Raw genomic sequence first — 17,705 nt, forward strand, 5'->3', positions numbered from 1 at the left:
CCAGGCCAGAGATCGAACCCACGTCCCAGTGCTCTCAAGATGCTGCCAATTCTATTGTGCCACAGTGAGAACTCCCAAACAGTGTTTTTATTTTTCATTGTGCCTTTTAATTTTTTCTTGATAGCCAGAACCATTGTACTGGCTAAAAGGAACTGATATAAACAGGACTTTGGTGATGTGGTGATAGGTTGTGGGAGTAGAGGAAGCATTTTATAGTCTAAGATGAGGGCTTTTAGTGAGACTGTGCCTCTGAATTGTAAACTTCACAAGTGCTTCTCAGCACTTCCTCACTTTAGGGGAGACAGATGGCTGAGGGGAGTTGAGTATTTCCTGTCTATGGGGACAGCTAGAGCCAGCTGGAGTCAGTTAGGTTCTGATAAAACCCCAGCAGGTGAGGCTCTGGTTAAGAACAAAATGCTCTGAAATATTCCAGAATGGTTTCTTTTCCCCTTCCCCTGCCAGAAGCATGAGGGGGATAGTTCTCCAGTATTCACTGTGAGAATCTGGTAGAGCTCCAGAAAGTAAAACTCACAGATGTGTGGGGGTGCCCTGATGACTGGATCCTCCTGGGGTTTTTAATTCTCAGAGCTGTCTACACTGAGCCTCCAGCACATCATGAAATACAGGTCAGGTTTCCCCTAACATGGCAGTGGCTCCCATGGAGGTTTCTGCTTTGGTAGGTTGGATTTTCTGTATTTTCCTGTCCCTCTCTCCAATATGAGAGGCAGTGATTTGCCCTGTGACCTCACTTCTATATGGATCTAGCAAGAGTTGCTCATTTTTCAGTGTGTTCAGGTTTTCACTTGTTGCTGGGATGGAGTGGTGCCTTTCAAGCTTCTTGCATGCCAGACCAGAAACCAGATGTTCCATCCATGTTTTGAAATGTAGAAAGACAGCTAATAAGTATGGAGCACCTGCTAAAATCAAGGGCTTTACCCAATCCATTGTTTCATTTTCTTCTTTCAACGATCCTATGGGGAAGGTATAATTCTCCCCATTTTACAGATGAGAAGTTGAGAGCTGGAAGAGGGCAATGACTTGCTCAGGTGTTCATGGCTCGTACACAGTCTCTCTCACTCCAAGTCCCATCTGCTTCCAACTGTGTTCTCATGCTGGAAATGAAGGAGGAATAAAGGACAGAAATAACACAAGCATCAAAAACCATTTTCCATGTTCATAAAACCAGTTCCTGCTATAATATTTATGGATAAAGGATCTTTTGTGTGATTTGACTCTAAGGAGACCTGTGTTGGTAAAGCCCCAGGGATTGAGTTCTTAGCACACTGCTTGCTAGACATAGACTGGGCATTTAGTAAATTCTTGCCCAATGAATAAATGAAGGGGTGTTGTGTGTTATGAGTTGTATGTCATTAAAGAATTCTTTCAGTGGGTCTGGCAACTCTGCTAAGTGCTTTGCATTCTTTATCTCATGTAATCCTCTTAACAACATAGGGGAGGTGTAATTATTTTTCCCATTTTTCCCACTGAGGAACCAGAGACTTAGAAAAAGTAAATAACTTGCTCAAGGTCTATGACTAATCATTGTAGAGGTGGGGGTTGGCCCAGGATGTCAGGCTGCACAGTTCATGCTCTAGACCTGGGCTTTCCTACCTCCCGAGAGGAGGGTGGGTGGGGCTTCCTCCACACACTTACCTGGGTTGACAGGCGACCCTGCTGGTGCTCCCCTAGGTGCCTCACATCCACTACACACATGGGCTCTTACCTCCCCCAGATGTTGTCTCTCACCATGCACAGCTGGAGGTGTTTTGAAGCTTCCCCTAGACGCCAGTCCATGACCCCGCAGAACCAGCTAAACTAGAGAATCAGGGAGAGGACAAGCCCAAGTCCTGCTGCCTGAATAGAATTGCAGCGTGGCCCAGGAAAGCACGGCGACAAGGAGGGTCTTGAGGTTCCTGTCTTGGAATGGACATGGTCCCTGCTCTTGTTTCTCTTTCTTACCCTATGGCATCAAAAGAATGGAGCATGGGATTAAAAGAAGGTCAAGCCGCAGAGACCTGAGTTAGGAGTCATCTGTATGATTTGCTGGCCATGTCATCCTGGGAAAGCCCCTTAACATTATGAAGACCCAGTTTCCTCCTCTATTGCACAATAATCACAGTAAGAATGACAGTTTCTATCTCGTGGAGCTGTGGTGCTAATTCAGTGAGGCCCAGCAAAGGAAGGTTCTTTGTAACTGCAAAGCAGTCTACAAATGACTCAGTTCCCAGAGCTCAGGAGTGGGGGCTTTTCTACTCTAGCCTGTACCTCTTCACGAGGGAGAAGGTAGCACCTTTCAGAAACCAAGAACATCCCAGAACCTGGTATTTGGCCTGGGTCTGTTTTTTTACCAGAGTGTTTGGAACAGTAGGTAATGAAGGAGCTATAGCTTCCTGGGCTGTTCGGGCTGTGGTCACATCAGGAAGGAGTGGGGTTGCAGCCTATCCAAGGTCCACGCGTCTTTAGGGGCCTAGAACATCTGGCCTCTCCTTTCTTTTCCTTGATGACCACAGACTCCTGTCTCTCTACTCCCTGCACAGGCCCACCTGTTCCTTTCCACCCTCAGAAGGTAAGTCTGAGCCATTTTAAGTGACATGGGGCTTTTTTCTCCTCCAGGCCACTAATAATCATGCCAAGACCCTCTGTTGGCTCTGCTCCACCCTGGGACAGTCAACCATCTGCTGGGAGCAGGCATGGGTGAGTAGAAGTTGTTTGACCCTTTAACCTGCATTCCTACCTACCCAGAAGCACAGAAACACAACATAGACACAAAGACACAAATAAACCCGCACATTAACTAGTCACTCTTCCTGGACCTCATTCTTCACAAACAATTGCTTAAATAGTATGGTGATCAGAACTTCCATATGCTGTGGGTGCAACCCTAAAAGCAAAAAAACAAAAAAGCAAACAAAACAAAAATTATGGAAGCACAAGGACTCCACATAGCCAAACAACCTTGAGGGGGAAAAAGAACAAACCTCATGGCAACACATTCCCTGATTCCATAGTCTACTACAAAGCTACAGTAATCAAAACAGTCTGGCACTGGCACAAAAACAGCCACATAGATCAATGGAACAGAATGGCAATTCAAGAAATAAACCTATGTTTATACGGACAATTACTCTACCAAAAAGGAGGCAAAAATATACTACGGGAAAAAGCATCTTCAGTAAATGGTATTGGGGGAGTTCCCTTCGTGGCTCAGCAGTTAAGGAACCCAACTAGGATCCATGAGGATATGGGTTCGATCCCTGGCCTCGTTCAGTGGTTAAGGATCTGGCATTGCCGTGAGCTGTGGTATGGGTTGTGGAAGTGGCTGTGGCCATGTTGCTGTGGCATAGGCCAGCAGCTGTAGCTCCAATTGGACCCCTAGCCTGGGAACCTCCATTTAGGCCATGGGGGCGGCCTTAAAATAGAAAAAAAAAAAAGGTATTGGGAAAACTGGAGAGCTGCATGCAAAAGAATCAAACTAGAGTACTCTCACACAAAAGTAAATTCAAGAGGGATTAAGGACTTAATATAAGACCTGAAACCTAAATACTTCTAGAAGAAAATATAGGCAGTACACTCTTTGACATCAGCCTTAGTAGTTTTTTTTGGATATGTCTCCTTAGGCAAGGGAAATAAAAGCAAAAATAAATAAATAAGACTACATCAAACTAAAAACTTTTGCACAGTAAAGGAAACTCTCAACAAAATGAAAGTGCCATGTACTGAATGGGAGAAGATATTTACAAATGATGTATCTGACAAGGGTTTCATGTTCCAAACACACAAGGAACTCATGCAACTCAATTTCAAAAAAATGTACAACCCAATTTAAGATGGACAGAAGATGTGAATAGACATTTTTCCAAAGAAGACGTACAGATGGCTAACAAGCACATTCAAAGATGCTCAATATTATTAGTCATCAGGGCAAAGCAAATCAAAAACCACAATGAGATATCACCTCAAATCTGTTCAAAATGGATATTATCAGAAAGACAATGAAAAACAAGTGCTGGTGAGAATGTGGAAAAAAGGATGTTGGTGGGAATATAAGTTGGTACAGACATTATGAAAAGAGAATGGATATTTCTCCAAAAAATTAAAAAATAGAAGTACCATATGATGTAGTAATTCTACACCTGAATATTTATCTGAAGAAAATGAAATCTTTAATTAGGATATATGCACCCTTATTTTATTTTTACTATTTACAATAGCCAAGATAGAGAAGCAACCAAAGTGGCCATCAATACATGAATGAATAAAGATCATATATATATATATTTATTTATATAGTGAAATATTACTCTTCCATTAAAAAAAAAACCTATATCTTATTTCTTTGCAACAACATGGATCGACCCAGAGGGAATTACACTAAGTAAAATAAGTCAGAGAAGGACAAATACTTTTCCTTGTGGGGAAAAGATTTCCCTTGTGGGGAAAGGCAAATGATTTCCTTTGTGGCACAATGGGTTGAGGATCTAGTGTTGTCACTATAGTGGCTCAGGTTGCTGCAAGTTCAGTCCCTGTCCTGGGAACTTTCACATGTCATGGGTGTGGTCAAAAAAAGGGAGAGAATGACAAATACTGTATGATTTTACATATATTGGAAATGTAAAAAGCAAATGGATAAACATAACAAAATAGAAATAGGGCTATAGATACAGGGAACAAACAGGTGGTTGCCAGGGAGGAGAGGAGGAGAGGGAGGAAAGAATTAGGTGAGGAGGATTAAGAGCTATAAATGTCCAGTTGCAAAATAAATGAGTCACGAATATGAAATATACAGTGTGGGGAATCAACAATTATGTAATATCTTATATGGTGACAGATTGTAACTAGATTTATCATGGTGAGCATTGTGAAATGCATAGAAATATCAAATCTCTATGTTGGGTACCAGAAAGTAACATAGTGTTATAGGTCACTTGTACGTCAAAAACATTAAGAAAAAAAAAACCCATAGAAAAAGAGATCATATTTTTGGTTATCGGAGGCAGGAATTTAGATAGGGAGCATTGGATGAAGACAGTCAAAATGTACAAACTTCCCATTATAAGAGAAATAAATGCCAAGGTTGTAATGGAGAACATGATACATATAATTAACACTGCTGTGTGTTTTATATAAAAAGAGCATATGCTGATTATAAGAGAAATGCAAATCAAAACTACCATGAGATACCACCTCACACCAGTCAGAATGGCCATCATTAATAAATCCACAAATAACAAGTGCTGGATGGGTTGTGGAGAAAAGGGAACCCTCCTGCACTGTTGGTGGGAATGGAAACTGGTACAGCCACTATGGAGAACAGTTTGGAGTTACCTTAGAAATCTATACATAGAACTTCCATATGACCCCGCAATCCCACTCTTGGGCATATATCCAGACAAAACTCTACTTAAAAGAGACACACGCACCCGCATGTTCATTGCAGCACTATTCACAATAGCCAGGACATGGAAACAACCCAAATGTCCATCAAGAGATGACTGGATTAGGAAGATGTGGTATATACACACAATGGAATACTACTCAGCCATAAAAAAGAATGACATAATGCCACTTGCAGCAACATGGATGGAACTAGAGACTCTCATACTGAGTGAAATGAGTCAGAAAGACAAAGATAAATACCATATGATATCACTTATAACTGGAATCTAATATCCAGCACAAATGAACATCTCCACAGAAAAGAAAATCATGGACTTGGAGAAGAGACTTGTGGCTGCCTGATGGGAGGGGGAGGGAGTGGGAGGGATCAGGAGCTTGGGGCTATCACATACAACTTAGAATAGATTTACAAGGAGATCCTGCTGAGTAGCATTGAGAACTATGTCTAGATACTCATATTGCAACAGAATAAAGGGTGGGGGAAGAATGTATACATGTAAGGATAACTTGATCCCCATGCTGTACAGCAGGAAAAAATTTAAATAGATAAATAAATAAAAATAAAATAAAAATTTTAAAAATTAAAAAAAATAAAAAAGAGCGTAAATCTTGTGTTCTCATCATAAGGAAAACTATAATTTTTTAATTTCCTTTATTTTGTATCTATATGAGATGATGGATGTTCATGTGTGATAATCATATGATATATATGTATATGAAATCATTGTGCTACATGCCTTGAATTTATACCGCGCTGTATGTCAACTCTATCTCAATAAAACTGGAAGAAAAAATAAGTTTAATGGAAGACTTAAATGGCTCAAGACAGTGCTGTGAATGATATGGAATTCTTCACCTTCTTCCACCGAAGCCTTGCTCCTTCAAGAAAGCTTTCTCCTAGTTCCTCTCTTAAGAGGCAAGATCAGCCAGGGACATAGCTTGGCTGATCTTGAAACATAGCTTGAAACAGAGCTTAGAGTATTAACATTCTATCAGATCTCTGGGTAATAATCAAGCTCCCTCTGGGATCTTAGTCTATAGATGCCAAACATCCTAGTGTCAAGTCAGTATTAATGATCATATTTATGATTAAAGTGTGTGTGTGTGTATACAAGCAACAGTTACAGTTGGATTCTTTTTCACCCCCCTCTGCCAACTTTCAGTGACTGTGTCTCCCATACCTTTTCAGAGCAAAACACAAATAAAAGAAAATCTCATCACCTGTTAGGTATAAGCACTTCCTTCATTTTTAGTTTTAGGTCATAATATCCCTCCTGTTACTGGGAATTTGAAGATTGTTGAGTGAACTACACATTATTAAACAAAGTAAGAATTCCAAGTTCATCTTTATCATTTGATCAGAAAGCATGTTGCATTAACAGCTGGCAAAACTCTGCACTAATACTATCCACCCTCAACACAGACACCTGGATATTAAATACTTTATTGCGGTGAGAGATAATTACTGGTTCAGGAGAATGGTCAGGAGAGGAGAATGTTTTATTAACAAACACCTCCTTTGGAACACTTTCGAAGAATACTAATATTTTTGCAACTTTAAGATTGTTATTCTGGGACCTTATCTAAGATTTATCAGCATCATAGAATTTGCCAAGGGGCAGGAATCTTGGGAGACCATTTGAAAAAGAATTTTTTTTTTCTTTTTTGGCTTTTTAGGGCTACACCAACAGCATATGGAGGTTCCCAGGCTAGAGGTCTAATCAGAGCTGTAGCTGTTGGCCTACACCACAGCCACAACAATGCCAGATCTGAGCTGTGTCCGTGACCTACACCAACAGCTCATGGCAACACCTGATCCTTAACCCACTGAGCGAGGCCAGGGATTGAATCAGCAACCTCATAGTTCCTAGTCAGATTCTGTTCTGCTGCGCCGTGACGGCCACTCCAATTTTTTAAAAAAACTTTTGACCATGCCCATGGCATGCAGAGGTTCTCGGGCTAGGGATCAAACCCACATCACAGTAGTAACCAGAGTCTCAGAGGTGACACCACCAAATCCTTAACCCACTGAACCACCAGGAAACTCCAGGGAGACCATTTTAGAATTCTGCCTACCATGCAGATTTCAGTGCCCACATACTTTTAAACCACTCACTGCCTCTCACCAAAGTTATCGGCTTTGGTTCTGAGCCTAGGCAGACAGACAAAAATGATATGCAAGTGCAATGAAAAACATGCACAAAGCAGAAAGAAAAAGTGGTCTAGTGTGCACAGGTGGTGGGGATGCTGAGGAGTTATTTAAAGAAGCGTCAAAAAGAGTTATTTGTGGGTTTCCATTGTGGGTCAGAGGGTTAGGAAACTGATAAAGTGTGAGGACGTGGTTTCCATCCCTGGCCTCACTCAATGGGTTAAGGATCTGGTGTTGCCACAAGCTGCGGAATAGGTTGCATATGCAGCTTGGATCCCGTGTTGCTGTAGCTTGTGGCAGAGGCCTGCAGCTGCAGCTCTGATTTGACCCCTAGCCTGGGAACTTCTATATGTCACAGGTGCATGAAAAGAAAAAAAAAAAAAAAAACTGTTCTTGGAAGTGGGTGGTTAGAAAAACAACCATGCCTTCTCATTTTTGTCTTCTCTGCCTGGCACAGTCTTAAGGCACGTAATAGACCCCCGTTGAATGTTTGCTTAATGACATTGTGTGTCTTCTAGGTGGAGGAAGGAAGAGCACTCTAGGTAGGGGGATTTTCATGTACAGAGAGGCCCAAAGTGTTAAAGCCATTTGCTACATACAAGGATCTGTGGGACCTATCGGATTGTCTAAACATGGAAGGCAAGAGAAGGCAAGAGAAGAGGCAGACAATGCGCCCAGAACATAGGGGGCCTTGAGGACAGTGCTGAGGAGCGAGGACTTCATTTGGTAAATGAAGAGGAAACACTTGAAGGGCTTTAAGGATGTGCTAAAAAAGAATCCGATTTGTGCTGGAGAAAGTTAGCTGCAGTGGAGAGCACAGTGTGACAGCCGGTTTGAGGTGAGGGTTAGGGTTAGGATGGATGGGTTGAGGCTGACCCAGGCTGGCAGGAATTAGTGCCTAGTGGTCTTGGATTGCAGGTGAGGGAGGAGGAGGGTCTCCAGTAAGATGTAGTAGATGCAGTGGGATGGAGAAAGGGAATGGTTCCCAGAGCTGGTCGAGAAGCATAGCTGATTGGACTTGAAGGATGATGGAGTCATGAAAGATGACCTGAGGTTAATTCTGGCTTAGGAGATGGGTAAATGACGGGACCGTCCATTGAGCTTGAAGTTGAAGAAAAGGAATAGGTTTGAGGGGGAGGAGGAGGAAGGGGTTGGCAGTGATGGAGGGAAAAAGGGCAGCTCTGGATGACAAGTGCACTTTGGGACATGTCGAGTTTGAGGTGCCTGTGGAGTATCCCAATAGAGACTCCAAGAGGAGGCTATTGAGTTCTTAGCTCTAGAGCTTTACTGGGATGGATGCATATCAGGGTCTTCAGCTCGTAGATGAGCATTCAGGTCATAGCAGTGGATAATCACAGAGGGACAGTGTATTAGAAGAAAATAGGGAAGCTTGATTAGTAAACCATGTGGAGGGAGTTCCCATGGTGGCTCAGTGGTTTAAGAATCCAACTAGCATCTATGAGGATGCAGGGGTTGTTTTTTTGTTTTTTTTTTTGTTGTTGTTGTTGTCGTTGTTTTGTCTTGTAGGGCCACACCTGCGTCATATAGAGGTTCCCAGCCTAGGGGTCTAAACAGAGCTGTAGCAGCAGGACTACACCACAGCCACAGCAACGTGGGATCTGAGCCGAGTCTGCGACCTACACCACAGCTCACAGCAACACCGGATCCATAACCCACTGACTGAGGCCAGGGATCGAACCCACCACCTCATGGTTCCTAGTTGGATTCACTTCCGCTGCACCACAATGGGAGCTCCTGATCATGATAGCCACGGGAACTCCAAGGATGCAGGTTTGATCCCCGGCCTCGCTCAGTGGGTTAAGGATCCAGTGTTGCCATGAGCTGTAATGTAGGCTGGCAGCTGCAGCTCTGATTTGACCCTTAGCCTGGGAACTTTTATATGCTGCACGTGGGCCCTAACAAGCAAAAAAGCAAAAAGAAAAGAAAACCATGTAGAGTTCTCTCGTGGCACAGTGGGTTAAGGTTTTGGCATTGTCAATGCAGCAGCTTGGGTCGCTTCTGTGGTGTGGGTTCAATCCCTGGCCCAGGAACTTCCACATGCCATGGACATGGCCAAAATAAATTTTTAAAAAATTTTTTAAAAGAAGAATCAATAAAATAAAATCATGCGTCCACAAGTCTGCAATGTCGAGGGCAGAAGACGTGAGCTGGAACCAAAGGTGAGGGAAGAGAGGCCCTGTGATCTGCAACTGCACATTTCCTGCAGAACAACAACAAAGAAATGAGGGGCTGCTTCACCATCAGAAGAGACTGTGCCCATGAAAACCTTTGATGGAATTTATTTCACTGGACTTGCGTTGTGAAAAAACACAGGGAGGGCAAGACCCACCACACCATATGTAATTTAAACACAAAACTTTTTTTTTTGTCTTTTTGCCATTTCTTGGGCCGCTCCCGTGGCATATGGAGGTTCCCAGGCTAGGGGTCTAATCGGAGCTGTAGCCCCCGGCCTACGCCAGAGCCACAGCAATGCAGGATCCGAGCCGCATCTGCAACCTACACCACAGCTCACGGCAACACTGGATCCTTAATCCACTGAGCAAGGGCAGGGACCGAACCCGCAACCTCATGGTTCCTAGTCGGATTCGTTAACCACTGCGCCACAACGGGAACTCCTAAACACAAAACTCTTAAGCAAATTGTCACAGATTTCTTTATTAGGTTAGGAAATGCTTGTCTTCACTGAGGTCCATCGCAGAAAAAAAGAACTTTGGGTTAAAATGTATTGTCTCCTTTGATCTCTGTCATTAATAGATTTGACCCAAGTATTCATCAGCCCTAAATGAAAATCAGTGGTGTTCCTGTTACTTTCCATGGTTTGTTTTCTCATAACTTGAAGAACAAAAGAGTCTCTTTCATAAGATCATCAAGGAGTAAACAGGATTTCACAAGAAGAGAGATCCTTGTGGAAAAAGAAAATGTTTAAAGGAACCAATCCGGTTTTTATTTAGTTTTTCTTTGCCCATGTCAGACTCCACCAAATAATTTGAGCAAATACTAGCAATTGCTCTGTCCCATGGAAGTCTGGACAGGCTTCAGACATAGCCAAAGAAAGACAATATACTTAAGGGAAAAAATACAAAGTTACCCAAACTTGTGTAAATTCACCACAATCTCATCTCATTATCCAGAGGGAAAGACCAGTGAGGAGAACTTGGTTGAGGCCAATCACCACTGAAACGCAGAAATTCAAGGGCCAAAAAAATCACTGTCTCTCTGCTTTTCTTTCCTGCCGCCTGGAATCTGATGTCTTGCTAAGTTGCTGGCGAGGCATGCACGTTCCTGGTGACTCAGAAGAGGCGGGAGCCTTGGCAAGGCAGCAATAACATGCACACAGAGACACACACATACACTTCTACAATGCCCTGAAACAGGTTTTGTTTGTTTGTTTGTTTTTGTTTGTTTGTTTGTTTTTAACTTCAGTTAGAATGACAAACCTTTAGTTCTAGAGCGAGACTGAGGCCGTTGACGGGAAATCATTCTATATCTCTGCTCTTGAGTTAGCAGGTGCCCACGTGACCGGGTTCGCATCAGCAGAGGGGAGGACTGACGAGCGTTCTCGAACACCAGGGCCAGTGACGTGGTGAAGAGAGACCTGATCTAAGGAAAGAGGAAGCAGCTCCAGAGAACCAGCAGCACGGGTGGAAGCAGCAGTGGGAAACCCCAGCTGCTCTGTGGAAAGCCGAGGCTGGCGCTCCGTTCATCGGAGCAGAAGTGACATCACAGAAAGCACACGAGGTTGGATAAAACAGAAGGACAAGGTATTTGCTTTGCCAGAACAGGAAAGTCACACACCCTGCCCCTCCCCTCCGCAGACGCGGCTGGAGTTTGGTTTCACTTTCCTAACCTCTTCGAGAAGGCGTTGCCATATGCGCTCTAGCCTATTAATTTATAGGAAAATTGATCTCATTCCCAGTGAAAATGAATTTGTCAGCCATCACGGGTTTCTCAGGTGAACGTGGAGCAGGGCAGGTCTGAGTACCGTCCCTTCTGCCAGGAGAACACAGGTTTGGAGTCAAGCCGAGGTTCAGACGTGCCTTGGGGTGAGCACAGTCTGTCTCAGTCCAAAGGCGGGCTCCATCACCCTCAGTGTGACCTTGGGGAGGCTCTGCATAGATGGAAACCTCAGTTTTCTCACCTGTATAATGGGACTATAATATTCTGTATCCTTTTTAGCCATGCTGAAACCCAAAAGGCTCTGAAAAACAGATTTTTTTTTTAAGCTTGCAGGTAATTCATGTGATGGCAAAACTTGAACTAATGTGAGCCATTATATAGGTTTATTTAGTCCATTAAGCCATGATTATCCATATGTTTGCTGCAGAAATATTAATATTGATGATGGATGGGTGTTACGGGGGTGTTATGAAGATTCATCTCTCATAAAAATGAACAACTCTCAGAGTTCCCATCATGGCTCAGTAGGTTAAGAACCTGACTAGTATATATCCATGAGGATGTGGGTTCGGTCCCTGGCCTCTCTCAGTGGGTAAAGGATTTGGCATTGCCGTGAGCTGTGGTGTAGGTGGCAAACACTGCTCAGATCCCGAGTTGCTGTGGCTGTGGTGTAGACTGGTAGGTGTAGCTCTGATTCAACCCCTAGCTTGGGAACTTCCCTATTGTCACGATGTGGCCATGAAAAGAAAAAATATATATAAACAACTTGGACTTCTGAAGCTTACTAAGGATCTGACCGGGATCTGGGTAAGGGACTGGGACCTGTTCCTTTGGGGTTGTCGGAAGTACTCCGGGAAATAACACGTGTCAGGTGCTTGTAACAATGCCTTGCACTTTGTAAAAGCTCAAGAAATACAAACTAGAATTTATTATTTTAAAATATTCAGATTAGGAGCCATCTGCTCCTGTTGCTGTCACTCTAGAATTCACCCAGGGGAGCCATCAAACTCTGAAGCTCTGACTCCCTGTCCACCAGCTCTGTCATTGAGGAGCCCACGCTTTTGGGGGAAAGGACCTCCCCAGAGGGCTACGCACATGTTCCTGCAGGCCCGGTGGTGTTGAGACCCCCAAGCCTGAAGCCAAGAAAGAAATGCCAAAGGCACAGTGTTTGAGGATCACAGGAAATGCAAGAAGAGCTGAACCTGGACAGAGTCCCTCTGAAAAGTGGGGACCCCTGATGAAAGGAGGCTGGACTTTGGAGCCAGAGAGACCTCAGTTCTAGTCCTGCCCTCCTAGTGATGGGAACTTCTGGGTCTCAGTTTCTTCATGAGGAAAGTGGGCCAATGGTACTTACCCGAAGGCTTCATCATGATGGAAAAGCATTTGGTACATGGAAGGGGCTCAGCAAAGGAATGGCAGACAGACACACGCACACATAATTATACTGGTGACAAGAAAACCAAGGTTACTCCCAAGTATGGTTCTGTCTTGCCCTAAATGCCTCTGCCGAGGAAGAGCCTTATGTTTCCTGCAAAAGCGAAGCTAAGAGGCCAGGCAGAGGGGCTTCTCTGTCCGTGAGGGTTCTAAGCCCGCGGTGGTGGGAGGCGAGCCCCGGTTCTTCTCTCCTGACAAGACAGTGCCCCGTGTGCCTTTGGGGACCTCTGACCCTGTAGGACAGCCTTGTACAAGGTCAGGCTGGAAACTGCCAGGTGACTTGTGGACACAGGGATGGTCAATAGGGCTTATTCATCCCTGAATGCAACTTTGGCTGGATTACCAAGTCCCGGCTTGACTCCTTATAAAGGGATTAATTATCAAGTGTACTTGGAAGAAGAGGGGGTTGTTTTCTGCCGTTCAAAGCGAATCCCTTCATAAAGGAGACCTTTCACCCAAATAATCACCTTGTCCTCCCATGCCCAAAGGACTGGCACAAGAGTAAACAGATATTCATTACGGAGGTGGCCTTGAGATTACCCCCAGCCAATGCCTCATGTCTACAGTTAGAGACTTTGACCTTGGTAATCATATTTCCTTCCAATCTGAGCCGTAGGACTTGAGAAATGTCAGGTATGAGACATGATCAACCTCCTGGCTTCCCTCAGCCCTCCTTTCCTCTTTCCTGCCCATCTTGGCTGAAGGGGAGGCTCTTCCCCCTTTCCCACCCTCTTGGATGTCATGGGTTCGGCCCCTCGTTCCAGGTGTTTCATGGCAGCATTGGAGGTACCTGCCCCCCAAGCCCAGCAGGAAGAGACTTCCTGGACCATCCTTTCAATAGTGCCCCCACGAACTCACTCTCATCTCTTCAGAGCCTTGGCTCAAGAGCCACATCAGCCATGTGGTTAGGGCACCAACAAAGCCAGGGCAGCAGAGGAAGAGATGGAGAATAGACATGAAAGTGAGAAAGGGGGATTTCTTAGACATTTGATTAATTTCTTAAAGCATCGAAGTATAAAATATTCATGGGTGTAAATAACCATCCTAGCATAAATAACTAAAGAAATGTAGAAGAGGAGTTCCCACTGTGGCACAGCAGAAATGAATCCTACTAGTATCCATGAGGATTCGGGTTTGATCTCTGGCCTTGCCCAGTGAGTTGTCGATCTGGTGTTGCCGTGAGCTGTGGCGTGGGTTGCAGATGTGGCTCAGGTCCCACGTGGATGTGGCTGTGGTGTAGGCCAGCAGCTGTAGCTCCAATTCAACCCCTAGCCTGGGTACTTGCATATGCCATGGGTGCAGCACTTAAAAGGAAAGAAAGAAAGAAAAAAAGGAAAGGAAGAAAGAGAGAAAAAAAACGTAGGAGAAAGGAGAGCTAGTCCTTACAAAAGAATTCCACTTAATAATTGCAGAAAAAATGAAGAAACTAGAAAATCACCACTAGAACACCGAGGTAATAACTGCTGCAGGCAAGAGTCTGTGATGGGTGCTAAATTTAGTAAGCAAAAGTTTGAAGAGAAACAGGATATTTGCATAGTCTTAAAGTGTTTCTCCAATCACACTTAATAATTACAAAGAGAAAAATAGCAACTTTACAGTGGAGAAATCCAGCAGACATGAGCCTACCCAAGTGATCGAGGCTCATGTCACCAGTGTTAAGACACACTGACTGTATACCCCAGGAATATTTTGCCCCAAGAATGATATTCTTGCCAAAAATGCATGATTTCATGGAGTTCCCATCGTGGCGCAATTGTTAACGAATCCGACTAGGAACCATGAGGTGGCCAGTTCGATCCCTGGCCTCATACAGTGGGTTAAGGATCCAGCATTGCCGTGAGCTGTGGTGTAGGTCACAGACGTGGCTTGGATCCCGTGTTGCTGTGGCTGTGGTGTAGACCGGTGGCTACAGCTCCGATTCAGCCCCTGGCCTGGGAACCTCCATATGCCATTGGGATCAGTCCTAGAAAAGGCAAAAAGAGAAAAAAAAATGCGTAATTTCATCTAAACCATGAGAAACCATTGAACAACCACAAGTTATCTCTAATGTATCACTGATCAGTATTCTTCCACATTGTCAAAGTCATGATAGACAAGGAAAGACAGAAGGATCGTTACAGGTTGGAGTCCCCTAGATCCGACAGCCTGGGATCCTGGATTGGAGATGGCAGCAGAGAAAGGACAGGAGTAGAAGAACTTGTGAAATCTGAACAAAGTCAGTTGTTTAGTTAATAGGACTGCAGTTGTGTTGATTTCCGAATTTTGATCATAGCACATGGTTGCACTAAACACAACATCAGGGAAACTGAATGAAGCGTGGAGGAGGACTCTCTGCACTTGGCATGTAACTCTTCTGACAGTCTTAAGTTATGTCAGAAGTTTTTTATTCTTTTCTTTTTTGGCCGCCCCGAGGCATATAAAGTTCCTGGGTCAGGGATCAGATCTTAACCACAGTAGTAACCTAAGCCACAGCTGTGGTGGATCCTTAACCCACTGTGTTAGGCCAGGGATCAAACCTGTGTCCCACTGCTCCCAAGATGCACCCCCCCCAATCCCATTGCACCACAGCAGGAACTCTGAATTTTTTTTTTTTTTTGGTCTTTTGTCTTTTTGTCTTTTCTAGGGCCACACCCGAGGCACATGGAGGTTCCCAGGCTAGGGGTTGAATCAGAGCTATAGCCACCAGCCTGTGCCAGAGCCACAGCAACACAGGTTCCAAGCCGCATGTGCAACCTACACCACAGCTCATGGGCAATGCCAGACCCTTAACCCGCTGAGCAAGGCCAGGGATCGAACCTGCAACCTCATGGTTCCTAGTTGGATTCGTTAACCACTGAGCCAAAACGGGAACTCCTGAAGTTTCTTTCTTAAAGCATAAAGTAATGGAGATTGCTGTAGGATTTCCTTGCATTGCTAAACAGTTTAGGATTAGTTCTATTGTGAATTGCATATTGGGAGGGAAGATGAGGCACTTAGAATCACTTTAGGGCTCAGGGCCTCTAAATGCTACTTTGAGCAAATTGGCTTTGTCCCCAGGAGATCACCAGGCAGCTCTATTCTTCATCTAAGCCCATTTCCCTCCCTCCTTGGAGGTCGATGGAACTTCGAAACACCTGCTACTGCACCACCATGCTCTCCTCCAGCACAGTTCTAAGGGCTTGGACCCCTGACCCCCAGGGTGTGGCCATACTTTATGGTGTCAGTAGGGCAATCCTACCAGAATAGACTATTCAACCTTAATTCCAGAGGCAGAGAATGCATGCTTAGGACAGAGTCATTTCCTTCAGGTAAGAGTAGACCCTTTTTTTGCAGACTGTAAGAATTAGATGAGGAGTTCCTGTCATGGAGCAGCAGAAATGAATCTGACTAGGGACCATGAGGTTTCGGGTTCGATCCCTGGCCTCGCTCAGTGGGTTAAGGATCCGGCGTTGCCATGAGCTGTGGTGTAGGTCAAAGACATGACTTGGATCTGGTGTTGCTGTATCTGTGGTGTAGGCTGGAGGCTACAGCTCTGATTCGACCCCTAGCCTGGAAACCCCCATATGCCATAGGTGCGGCCTCAAAAAGCAAAAAAAATAAACAAAAAAAACAAACCCACAAAAGTTAGATAAGATAATATATGCTACAGCATGAGTGGACTTTGGAAAAAGTGAGATAAGCCAGGCATAAAAGGACAAATACCGCATGATTCCACTTAGATGAAGTGCCTAAAACAGACAAATTTGTAGCAACGGGAGGTAGAATAGTGGTCATGAAGACTAGAGGTTGGGGGCTAATGAGGAGCTATTGTTTAATGGGTAGAGATTTTCTCTTGAGATGATGAAAAAGTTCTAGCCATTGTTTAACGGGTACAGAGTCTCTCTTGAGATGATGAACCGTGATAATTCACGCAACGTTATGAGTGTGCTTAATGCCACTGAAGGGGGTCAATTTTACATTTGGGTGGATCTTACCACAATTAAAAATGCTAAGAAAATGAAAAGAATGAGATGCCACGATTAAAAACTCCTATAAAGCCTCAGCCCACAGTGGACCCAGATACCATTAGTTTCCTCCTTCACTAAAATTTTAGAAAATAGAATTATTACCCAGTTGTTCCATGTGATTTTTGGCCATGGCCACCACGTAAGATTTTTATAATTAACCACATTCTCAACCTCAGCTATGGTCTGCCTGGTTTTCAACATTTCTTTTTTATTCTAAGGCAGTGTTAAGATTGAAAGATGAATTTTTTTAAAAACACGAGGCTTACATGTCCTGGAAAAGCATTTCTGTTGAGCATTGCGGGTGCAACTGAAGCGGATCACACAGTTCGCAGTGCTGTTCCGAGGAAGCCATGGCTCCAGGTGCAGCTTTACAACTATGCTTGCACATAACCCAGTCCTGTTGATGAGTTAAATCGTGTTCCTCCCCAGGTGTGCCCAGTCACCCCTAACCCTCTTCCCTGTGGCACCGCCACTGCTGCTGTCCCTCTCATCACCTCCAATCGAGGACCCCTGAGCTACCTGGGTGATCATTTCATACCTATGGCCCCAGCCTGGATTTGGCATTGCTGTGACAACTGTAGCTGAACTTGAGAATCACTCTTAGAGCTCGTATTGTCAAGACATCTACGGGTGCTGAGTGTGTGGCCAAACTCTGCTAAGATGCTGACACACGGCTGACCTTTCATCACCCTTATCACTCAACCCTTGTTTTGTGATGAGGTTCCCTGCTGTCTGATGAGACTTTATGCTTAGGCTTTTGTTAGATGAGGATGATGTGCAGTGTTCTGGCCTTGGATGCCCAGGCGAGACGCAGTCTTGCA

At 44.3% G+C, this 17,705-nt stretch overlaps 1 long non-coding RNA gene across 1 annotated transcript in view; it reads left to right on the forward strand.

Annotated features, from left to right (window-relative positions):
* Positions 1 to 17,705, forward strand: part of LOC125129135 (uncharacterized) — a 143,960-nt gene that overhangs the window by 93,373 nt on the left and 32,882 nt on the right. The window contains exons 2-3 of the long non-coding RNA XR_007135420.1: positions 2,614 to 2,694; positions 11,072 to 11,328. This is a non-coding gene — a long non-coding RNA (uncharacterized LOC125129135). The remainder of the gene's footprint in view (positions 1 to 2,613; positions 2,695 to 11,071; positions 11,329 to 17,705) is intronic.

The sequence above is a fragment of the Phacochoerus africanus genome, chromosome 6 (assembly GCF_016906955.1).
Source record: "Phacochoerus africanus isolate WHEZ1 chromosome 6, ROS_Pafr_v1, whole genome shotgun sequence".
NCBI classification, from domain to species: Eukaryota; Metazoa; Chordata; class Mammalia; order Artiodactyla; family Suidae; genus Phacochoerus; species Phacochoerus africanus.